Here is an 11741-nt window from a genome sequence, read left to right as displayed (position 1 = left end):
AAATTTAATTTAGAAGCCCCCAAAACCCCCTTTCATAAAGAGCTTAATTTGAGATGGAGTTATGTCTTCTTAAATGTTCCTCTTAACTTACAGGGTTATCTTAGAGAGGGAGCTTCCAATTAATCCTGAGCATTCTTACAAGCCCATGTCTTTCTTTTTCCTCTTCCTTTTCTATCTTATTATGGTGTTATATTTAATGTCAAAATACTTTAGTTCAATTTCACTCATGCAAAAGGTAAATGCAAGGGAAATACAAAATACCATTCTGGTATTTATACATATGAGGTCTTCTCTATTCAGAGGACATTCTTCTTTAAATGAGATTCTGTTTTAAATAGTTTCTTCTTCTTAAAAAAACCAACCATGCCCTCCTCCAAAAACACCCCACAACTCAACACATGGATTTCTATATGAAGTGTAGTCGGTCTTCCAGAACAACAACAACAAAACCTGACCTTGCAAATGCATTCAGGACTTAAGCATCTTTGGCTTGTTTTTTCCTTCCTCTGTTTTGCCACAGTCAGTAATGAGTGCTTAAAAGATGGACTGAACCTTGGTGTCATTTTATAATTCCACTGGCTTCAGTAACTTTATACAGATTGTATTGAAATCAACATTCATAGAAATTTGATACTGAAAGTGAATGGGAATGAAATTATTCTGGTTCAGAAAAAAAGTCACTAGTATTGAAAATAATTGGAAAAATTTATAAAGGTCATCCTTAAGCTTGTGTAGAAAAAAACCCTAGGTTCTGAAAGAGACTCAAGCAAACTGTCTGAAAATATGAACTACTTGATTCTGTGTATATTTTAGGGACATGTAGAACTGTTTTTCTTCTGATCATGTCTTTTAACTATATAGTGCAAATATCTTGGAGGGAAATGCAAAAACCACTTCTTTCTGCACAACCAGCTACTTATTTAGATATATGTATTCCTGAACATGAGTTTTAATTTTACCATAAATAGCACCACAACATCTTGATGTTTGTGAAACTTGTCTTTTGTTTTTGTTTTTGTTAGGAGTTGCTGAGTTCAGTAGCCTGATGGAGGCAAGGCTGCTGCAGCTCTCTCTTCCCAGGTCCAACCAGAAGTGAAGCTGAGCGCACCTTCCCAGTAGGCATATACGCAAACACATATATAGAATACATATATACAGATACACACACCTTGCCACAAGGACCAACACAGACAGAAAACATAGCACTCAGATGAACATGAATGACACCAATGGCATCATCATCTTTCCCTCTCTGGCTGATCAAGATGAAGGCCAGTAACTGGCCTTAGACACTCAGCCTATCCAGTAGCTGGCCCCTGGATCCCCTGGTTTTCAGGTACCTTATGCACAGACATGCACACACGCGCACTCACACACACACATATGCAAACAGGTTTCTCGGTTGACCCCAGCAGATCTCACAGGCTGTGCAGAGCAGTTAGAAAATAGAAATGGACAGGACACAGTGCGGGGATCAGGTGCAGGGCATGGCCACACAAGTGCACCGACCAGCATCTGTTTACCTGACTGACCCTTTTTATCCCCTTATTCCTCTATTTTGCTATGTTTATTTCTCTCCAAGCCACCTTGATCCCTCCCTTTCCCACATTTGATTCCTCCCCTAACTTTCCATACTGTCTTGTGAAATCCAAAAATGCTGCTCCCTTGCATCCCAACATTAGTGCCATAGGCAGTAATAGCCCTCAGTCTGCAAGGTGATCTGGAGAGCTTCTCCTGCTGACTCACAGTATTAGGTGTCCCTCCCAGCCCATGAGGCTGAGACTCTCCTGGGACAGCTGAGAGAGGGGCCAAGTCTTGTCTCCTTGATTAGATATTATTGCTATTTTTCCTCTGCGATGCTTCTTGAATCTTTAATGACATAACCTAACAGTTTCAACACGGTTCTTCCTTTAAGGAAGAAATAAAATTGTTAGTCTGTTCAGAACCAAAAATCCTCTTTTCAGCGCATTGGGAATAGTATGTACTGAATGTGTGCATGAGGGGAAAAAAACATGAAACCACAACAATTTATATATTTTAACATCTCTGTCTGCTCTTCTATTCCAGTCTTTTGAAATCTGTATTCATTCAGCATTCTGGCCAGGACAGTTTTTTACTACAAACACTGACTACAATCTCTTTGAACTATTCCTTAGGTAATAAAATTTCCTAAATTTGGTTTTGATAATAATGGGTTCTAATTTAAATATTTAGGAGTAAAGCCTCATTTTCTTTAGACTGCTTTATGTAGTCCAGTGTACTTAGCAAGCTCTGGCTTTTTATATGCACCATACTCTCCAGAGTATTCTAGACTTTATGAGACCAGCAGACCTTAAGTGTTCACCATCTCCTAGCATTTTATTAGACTGGGTCCATTTCCTAAGATGATTTCTCCACTTGCCACTGATCCTGTTGTTCATTGAACAGTAAGGAAGTAGTCTTGTTCCACCTTGAAGTGCCTAAATGCTGCTTTAGTGATTGTAGAATGGATATCCTTGGTTGAATTGTCAAGGAAATTGAAATCCCCCTGGTCAATAGGTCTTTTTCTTAAACCAAGGGCTCCTCTGGAATTATTTTTCACCTTGATCATGGTACTTTGTATACCTTTCCTCTGAACATCCTGTATGTGCTTCTACATTTCATGATTAATGTTTTTCTGTATAGGATTTTCTGCTTTTGTTTCTCAAACCCTGTTTCTTTTCCCACGTGTGTGCTATAAGATAGTGACTTACATAACATATGTACATACTGTATGTAGAAACTAACCCTTTAGTCAGATTGCACAGCTATACTGAATACTTAAATCTCTTTTTAAGGTAACTGAGATGTTAAATGCTTCCAAGTTCTTGATTTTAATACCTTTTTGATACAACAACAAAAAAAATCACAATTGAAAACAAAATCCATTCTACAAGGTCCCACTCCTATTCTTCAATGATAGAGAAATGATGAATGGATGAACTCATTCCCAGCACACTGGACATCTTATTCTGTCTCATTCTTTGGACAAATAATCATGTAGTCAAAGAGCAGTATTTGTTATTGTAAAACTTTGGCAAGAAAGGTATTAATTATGAAAAACAAATAAATAAATTTCAAAATTGTTCTTGAGTTTCCCAAAATTCAGAAGTGAATTAGGGTTAAATCTGGAAGACTAGCTTTCTTCGCAAGGGAAAATAAAAGAAAGAAGGCAGAAGCAACTTCATTTTTTAACATGAAGGAATATATCAGAGGCAGACTGTATGAAGAGAGCTCTGGCAAACTGAAATTATCTACCCATAGTTAAAGTTGGGGTTTGACTTAAAAATGCACATTCAGAACAGTGTATTTCATGGCTGACATTTTTCTTCCAGTCAGAAAAAACCTGTCTCATGTCTCTTCCAAATACAGAAATAACTTTCACTGTACAACTGAAGCTTGCTTTACAGACCTTCAAAGGCATCTGTCTCTCTCCATAGATTCCACTGGGAATTTTATGAAGCTAGTTCACTCACATCAAAATTTTGGTATAACTGAGATTTTTAAGTTAAGCAGACTGGATCACAGCTGGCATTGGCATTTTACAGTCTTCAAAATCTTTGCTTTCTCCAGTTCTCTAAATATACCTTCTAGAAGCCTCAGGGAAAATGGTGGATTCCTTTTCTCCTATGTAAAGTAGTACTTTTCTTTAAACTGAAAGGGAACAATTTGAATAAACATGGTGTGGATCAGTAAACTAATTTCTAAGTCATCAACTTTCTCCAGATGAATTATTTTCATATTACTATTGGTTCTTTTCTTCTGGGTAGAGTGATTTCAATCCTTGAAAGTAATCTCAGCTGAAGGATAATGCTATTTTAAATTTTTCCACAGAATTTTTGCTTAGCCTTCTACCTGTTAAGGACATGGTAGCTTTCTCAGAATCACAAAATAATTGGAAATCATCTAGTCTAACATGCCTGCTTAGACCAAGATCAACTAGAGCAGGTTGTTCGGCATCATGTCCACTCAGCTTCTGAATATCTCCAAGGATGAGTACTCCACAACCTCTCTGAGCAACCATTTCCAGCATTTACCATCACCAGAGTAAAAAGAGTTTTTTCTTACATTTAAGTAGAATTTGTGCCCATTGCCTCTTGTCCTGTCACTGGATATCGCTTTCTTAGTCCATCTTCTCTCTTCCATCTTCCTTCATCTCCCTCATCAGGTATTTAAATACAATGATAATTCCCCCCTGAACCTTCTCTTCTCCAGGCTGAACAGTCCCAGCTTTCTCAATATCTCTGCCTGCATATGACAGTTCCTCCAATCCCTTAATCATCTTTGTGGTTCATTGCTGGACTTGCTCCACCTCACTTGTCCACTTATCTAGTCTGTATTTCTTCAGTTTGTCTATGTGTGTACTAAAGTCAAGGTAACATTCACTGTTCTCTTGTTATCCACTGAGCCAGACATTTTTTCAAAGAAGGCTATCAGGTTAGTCAGGCATGATTTCCCATTCATTGACTTCTGCTAATCACATTCTTGTCCTCCATGTGTATGGAAATGGCTTCCAGAAAGTTTTCCTCCATCACTTTTCCAGACACTGAGGTGAGGCTGACTGGTGGTTAGTTCCCTGGGTCCTTCTTGAATATTGGAGTGACATTTGCTTTCTTCCAGCCCTCAGAAATCTTCCCCAGTCACCATGATCTTTCAAATATAATCAAGAGTGGCCTTGCAATGATATCAGCCAGCTCTCTCAGCACTTGTGGGTACATCCCATCAGTCCTATGGACTTGTGTATGTCCAGCTTGTTGAAGTGTTTGCTCACTTGGTCTTCCTCTGCTGAGTCTTACTTACTCCAGGCTTACCATGGGTCTTAGGGGCCTGGGATTCCTGAAGGCTGATATCAGGTGGTTCAAGTTCCCCATGAGAAACTGCAAATATGAAACTTCTTGCAGTTTCTGAAGAAGACCTCATTCACTTCTTCCTGATCAGGCAACCTATAGCAGACACCCACTGCATTGCCACAACACTGCCAGCATTGGTCTGCTCTCTAATCCTGACCCATAAGCTCTGAACTAGTTCATCATCTGCCTCAAGGCATCCATTGACACACTTCTGCTGTTCTGTCTCTCCGTCTGCCCTCATTATCCTACGGATTGAAGATTTAGATCTTCATTCCTCATTTGGTGACTTAAAGTAACCGAGAGAGGCTTTTTTTGTGGCTATAGTTGTTTTCTTCACAGGCGTTTTACCATAACTGATTGTAAAACACCATTATGACTTCTGGCTACTTTTTTTTCCCTAAATTCTCTTAAAAGTAGAAATATCCCATACAACCAGTTTTAATGGAACATGACTTTTTACACATCTTTTATTTCTACCTTTGGATTACACCCCAGTGGTCTATGCTTTTCATTTGATTGCTAAGAAAGAGAGAAAGAGGAAAAAAAGTCTTTCAGGCAGCCTAAAAGAGAACACAAATTGATGAAAACCACTTTTCAATGTTTCCCACAACCAATGAATGGATGAATAAATAAATAAAAATCCTAGCAAATGCTAGCTTGGGATGAAACCACCCTCCTTTTTGTGTATATCTTCACTGGTAACATACTTCCTAATACCATCTGTCTGTGATGAACTGCAGTCCTGCCTCTTTCCCCTCCTCATGCTTTATTGAGCTAAAACTTCTAGTTGTGAAAAAATAGCTTAGCAGACAAGATACATAGTTGTCTCCCAGTATCTCCCACTCTTTATTACTACAGCAAGAGTTCATTCTCGAAGTTAATAAAACTTAAGAGGCTCTCTCACTTGACTTATTGGTCTTTTAAGCAGGTGGAAATTTATTATAGATTAATGCATTCAGAAAGACAATCTGTTCCATTCTGGCAACTACTTCTATGACTCTAAATCAGCTGAAATTCACCTGGAAACTTGTCTATCATTTTCATTCAAATCTGAAACTTCTCTTTGGTGTGCTATTACCAGACAGGATAAAGTTTTAGTAAGGCTTGTTTAATATGTTTAAGATTAAAGTTTCAGATTCTGACTGAAAATCAGTGGGAAGAGTAACAGTAAAAAAATGGAAGGTGTTTGTCTGAAGCTAGAGAGAAATAAGAATGTTGGACAAACATCAGTCAGTATGTTTGAGATCCCTTTGTTTATCCATAACACCACATCCAAAAGCTCATTATCCTGACTCAGTTAGACAACCTTTGGGTATGTGTGAAAGAGAAGTCTGTGACAACAATCAAGTGGGTGGACCATTCTACAGCCCTGGAGCAAAGTGGCATGGCATACACCATGTCCATATACATAAATTCTTAAAACAGGATGGTCACTTACTTGCCACAGGCCTTGGCAAGGAGTATTTCCAATAAGCTTTTCTACCTACTTACTGGCAAGCCTCTTTAACACAACACCCAAGATACAGTCAACACTCATCTGCCTGCCAGCTGCCTCCTGTGACTGTGCATCTAGGCTGGGTTATTGTGTCATCAGTGTCAGGTGGATCATCATTGTGTGCCACCCCTTGAACAGACTCTCCTGGTGAGTCACTCCAACTGTCATGATCCAGAAGGTCTCAGCCTTCCAGCTCTTGCACACCCAGAGTATAACTACCTAAGATCATCATCTATCTAAAGCAAGTTTCACTACTTTTGTCACAAAATTTTACCAACTGGTATCTTATACCTTACCCTAGGAGCAGCCAACTAAAAAAAATGGAATCTTTTACTCCTCATGTGACCTGACTTTGCCACTCCTTGCTGAATTGTGCCACTTTCAAAAAAACTCCTTGTTTGAAAGGGAGGAAGCTGGTCAGGTCATATGCATGCACAGCTATGTGCAGGATCAATTTTGTGCAGAAGGCAATTGCTCCCCTGTGTTTAGCACTGCTGTCCCACACATGTTCTGATGGTGGCATACTGGTCAGCAAGTTACCCCGTTACTATGCAGATATACTCACTGGTGTTACTGCTTTGTCATCCGTAGTTGCCCTGAAAGACTGTCTATGGAAAATATGACAGATTCTCTTTTTTCTACCATAATACATTTCTTGGCTTTTGACATGATAAGACATAGGATGGGTTTGCTTACTGGGGCAGTATTGGAGGACTATGCCAAACAGAGCATACCAAGGTAGCATATCTTCATTTTTTTCTGCCTATTTAGTACATGATTTTGCCTACTGCGGTTCCCTAAATTATGTCCATATGTTGTTTGGGAAAATGATAGTTGAAATGGGCCCAAATCATGCCAGAATTCCATCATTCAACAGCATGGAGAGTGGTATCCCAAAGCCTGAACATATTGCCCAGAGTTGTTTAGCTTGGATCTAGCCTCTCTAACCAGGAGAGGCTGAGATCTCTCATCCTTAGAAGGAATCAAGTATTTTTTTAGAGTGGCTACACTTTGGACCATGGTTTTATTATCACTGTTAACTATCCCTAGAACCATTAGCAGGTTTTGTCTAAAGAAGAGCTAGTTAGGGTGACTTCATACAAACAAACAGAACCCTATAAAAACTAAAACCCAAAGTGAAGTTATTAAGCATTGCGAGTGACCTAAGTTGCTCTATCTCATTCATTGTGTCTTTTTTTGTTAAGTAAGGCATGCACCAAATGACTGTATCATTTACCGTTTTTTTTAATTTTATTTGGGTGAGGGTAGAAGGCAGTTCCTTTGAAGTAGTGTAGACATGCCCTAGGTAGCTACATCACACTAGACTTCTTTTCAGTTCAAGCTCTTTCTCCTGTCCCAAAAGGTGTCCTAAAAGCATTTACTGTCCTGTGGATACATGATCTTTAAAAGAAAACAAACAAACAAATAAACAAACAAAATAAAAAAAGAACCTGTGTCTGTTAAGTTAAATCTCTTTCAGAGGAAATGTTTCTTAGCTCCAGAACAATATGAGTCATCTAATACCTTTAGATTTTTCTGGTGCATAAAATTGCATGATAAATATATGGAAGTTCCAATCTCCTTTTCAGCCTCAGTAGTCTGTTACTTAGATTTCAATTTCCAGTCTGGCTGGTGTGTCTATGCACAAGTGCAATTAGATTGCTTTTAAGCTAGAGGTTCTTAAATGTGCAGCCTGAGTTAGATTCCTTTCTTTGGTTTAGTCACATCGGTGTAAAAGGATAAAAAAATGTCCTGATTAGTATAGGCAGGCCTAAATGACTGCACAATATGCATGTAAAAAAGAGATCAGTGCACTGTGCAGAAATATATTAGATTGATTTGCAAACTGTATTACATCCAATGAGGTATTTCAGTAATACCAATCTGTGATGGATGACAACATTTGAACTTCGTTACCACTGTTTCTGGTATTTTGCATTACATTCAGCTCAGGTTTCATAATCCTCTTAAACTTTGTGGACATGTTACCATGGTGATGTTTTGAGGAACAGTCATTAGACCAGAACTCTTTTGTTTCTCTCTAATTACTGCTCCCTAGTTTAACTGCACTCTCCGAATGGTCAGGACCTGTCCCTTGAGGGATTTTACTTCTTGGTGGGGATCACAGCATCAGGGAGCTGGACCCATTTGTCTTACAGGAGGTCATCTCTTCGAGAAAATCTATGGCAATGCCTGGCACTATTTATAGAGCACTGTGTCAGCAGAGTGAAGAGTGCCGCTGGCCGACACAGGCAAAGTGACTCTGCTTCTAGCTCCTGCCACTTCTCTCTGCCCTGCTAGAGCAGGTGTTCCTGGCACCATTTCAGCTCTGGAGAGAGGGGCGAGGAAGCGAAGATGAGCAGGAGCCAGAGCAGGTGACCAGCTTTACGTTGCATCCGTGATGGACCCCGCAGTTTTGCGATTTCCTTGATTGCTCTTGCTTTACCTGTTTGTTACTATAAAGGGAAATTAGACTGTACATAGATCGATATCCTTACTGAAATGAAGAAAAATAGTTGAAACTATAAAACAGTGATACTACTGTTATCTTCTTTCCTCTTTCTACATAATTGCTTACAAAAACAGCTCTGGGAAAAATGTGAAAAAATATCTCACTCTTACATGGACTTGGAAACTATCCCCAATTTCTATGATTTGTCCAACTTTTAAAAATGTGGCTTTTGGATAGTTGAAAATATTTAAGCTTATAAGTGAATCTAATCTTATTTTTCTATTTTTTAAAATGTGGCTGGATAAAGTGTTGAAAGAAAATATTTTATAAAAGGCAAAAGTAATCAAAATGGTACTTTTCTACAATGTTCAGGTTTTTTAGAGATACTAGAAAAAAAAAAGTAAGTTTCTGTGGACCGCTCTGATTTTTATATGTAGATACTGTCTAAGAAAATAAATGTGAAAAATGGCCTGATCACTCCAGATTTTCATATTTACCAGAGTCATTCAGAGCTGCAAAAAACACAGTCAATGCCACTATCACTTATTGCATTCTAGCATAACCTCAACTTGTTTTAAAATACTTACTTGAAAGGTAAATATTATATTCATTTTTCTTGTCTCAAGGGAAGAACTGAATGATGGTTAACTCAAATTATTCATATGACAATTCAAATGATGATGCTGAATATTAAAAAGTTCTGATTTTACCATAACATCTGGAATACCATTTCAGATTGATTCTACCTTGTTTCTTCCACTACTTAAGAAATGTTTTATTACTACACAATTGCATTCTCATCCAAATATGATGTTACAAGGAATAAAATTCAGGGAGCTTCAGTAAAGAAAGTAAATTCTTATTCTCCAGGCATATTTGCATTAAGATGAATATGTTTACTGTCAAGCAAATATTTAGAAAATGTAGTGAACATTTCCTGTAAGTGGAGCTACAGATGCCAAAATAGAGTTCCAGTTCAATACTTCTTGCACAGCTTTATCTTCTCTTCTAAGAAAGCTACAGCTGGTGTTGTATTTATTTTGCAATTGATAACATAAGATTACAGTACAGCAGCAATAAAGTTACTTTCAGCACTGAGTTCTCCCATTATATATAAACATGATTTCCCTATGATGTGCCCTTTCAAAGCAGAGGTGAGCAAGTGTGGCTGATATTTCTTTCAAAAGCCATCTAAATGTTTATGTTTTCATACAGAAGAAAAAAACCCTGCCACATAATTATAACTCCCAACTGCAGTATTCTTCCCCTTCCATTCTGAACACCTGTTCATTCGAGTTAATATTCATTCAGTTCTTCCCTTGAGACAAGAAAAAATAATATAATCTCTACCTTTCAAGTGAGTATTTTAAAACAAGTTGAGTTTACCCTTGTCGTGGTTTAACCCCAGCCAGCAACTAAGCACCACGCAGCCGCTCACTCCCCCCCGCCCCCAGTGGGATGGGGGAGAGAATCGGGAAAAGAAGTAAAACCTGGGGGTTGAGATGAGAACGGTTTAATAGAACAGAAAAGAAGAAACTAATAATGATAATACTAATAAAATGACAACAGTAGTAATAAAAGGATTGGAATGTACAAATGATGCGCAGTGCAACTGCTCACCACCTGCCAACTGACACCCAGCTAGACCCCGAGCGGTGATTCAGCACTGGTGAGGCCACAATACAAAAGAGGCATGGACTTAGTGGAAAGAGTCCAAAGAAGGGCCACAAAGATGATGAATGGAGTAGAGTATCTCTTCTGGGAGGAAAGGCTGTGAGAGCTGGGACTATTTAGCCTCAAGCGGTGCCCAGTGATCACAAGCAATGGACACAAACTGTGACACAGGAGGTTCCCTCTGAACATCAGGAAACACTTTTTTACCTTGAGAGTGACTGAGTGCTGATACAGGTTGCCCAGATAGGCTGTGGTGTCTCCCTCCTTGAAGAAATTAAAAAAACATCTGGACATGGTCCTGGGCAGCCAGCTCTAGATGGCTCTGCTTGAGCAGGGGATTTGGACCAAATGACATCCAGGGGTCCCTTCCAACCTCAACCATTCTGTGATTCTGTGAAACTTCAGTAGTTTATATACTCAGCATTACTATGTGTTTTCTTAAATTTATACATTAGTTTGTATATAGTATTATCTCTGGTGTAACTGAGATTCACTTTTCTTTTGCAGGATCTATTCATTAGTCAGGGTTTGTGTTTTTTTCAACTAGATGTGACAGTGTAACAGGTGAGTGCTTGCAGGGTTACTGCCCTAGAATTTTTAAACTGTAGACCCAAATGTAAAGCTCTGCAACTTGGCTTAAGGCTTCTCAGAAAAGCAGGCAACCTTTGCCATACCTTCCAAGATTGTGGAAGACACAGATGTGATGGAAGAGCTGGGAGCTTGGAGTATCCCTTCCTGCTGCTTCTGGACGAAACAAGATGGGATGCAACTGGGAGCGATGGGAACATGCACTGTTGCTGTTTAGAGGAGCCATCAACCATATTCCCTTCTCTAGTTCTAGTAATAGTAGCTGCCAACTTGGCCTCCCCAGTCTTTAGTACAAAGTAAATGGTAGAACCATTTTCCTGGTCCTGGCAATATAACTGGTTGGCTAACATTTTTATGGCTAGAAGTAGCCATATATGAAAGAATGAAGGCAACATAAAGACCAAAGAAAGCATGGTGTTGCTCAGACTCCCCCTAAAGATAGGATTAAGCTGCAGAAAAATATGTTGGTGAATATGTCACAGGAGACTTGTAATCTAAATTTTTGTAGTTCAGAGCATTTGGGTTTACAACCTTAATGGTGTTTTAGCTTTATATTTAGAAGCTGCAAACTTGCTAGAGTGGGAAAAACTGCAGAATGATCTCATTTTATATACTTCACAGGAGAAAGGAAAAGCATTAGTTGAAGTTCTTATCTTGTAGGCAA

Source organism: Buteo buteo, chromosome 14 (assembly GCF_964188355.1).
Source record: "Buteo buteo chromosome 14, bButBut1.hap1.1, whole genome shotgun sequence".
In the NCBI taxonomy this organism is placed as follows: domain Eukaryota; kingdom Metazoa; phylum Chordata; class Aves; order Accipitriformes; family Accipitridae; genus Buteo; species Buteo buteo.
This window is presented reverse-complemented; position numbering follows the sequence as displayed.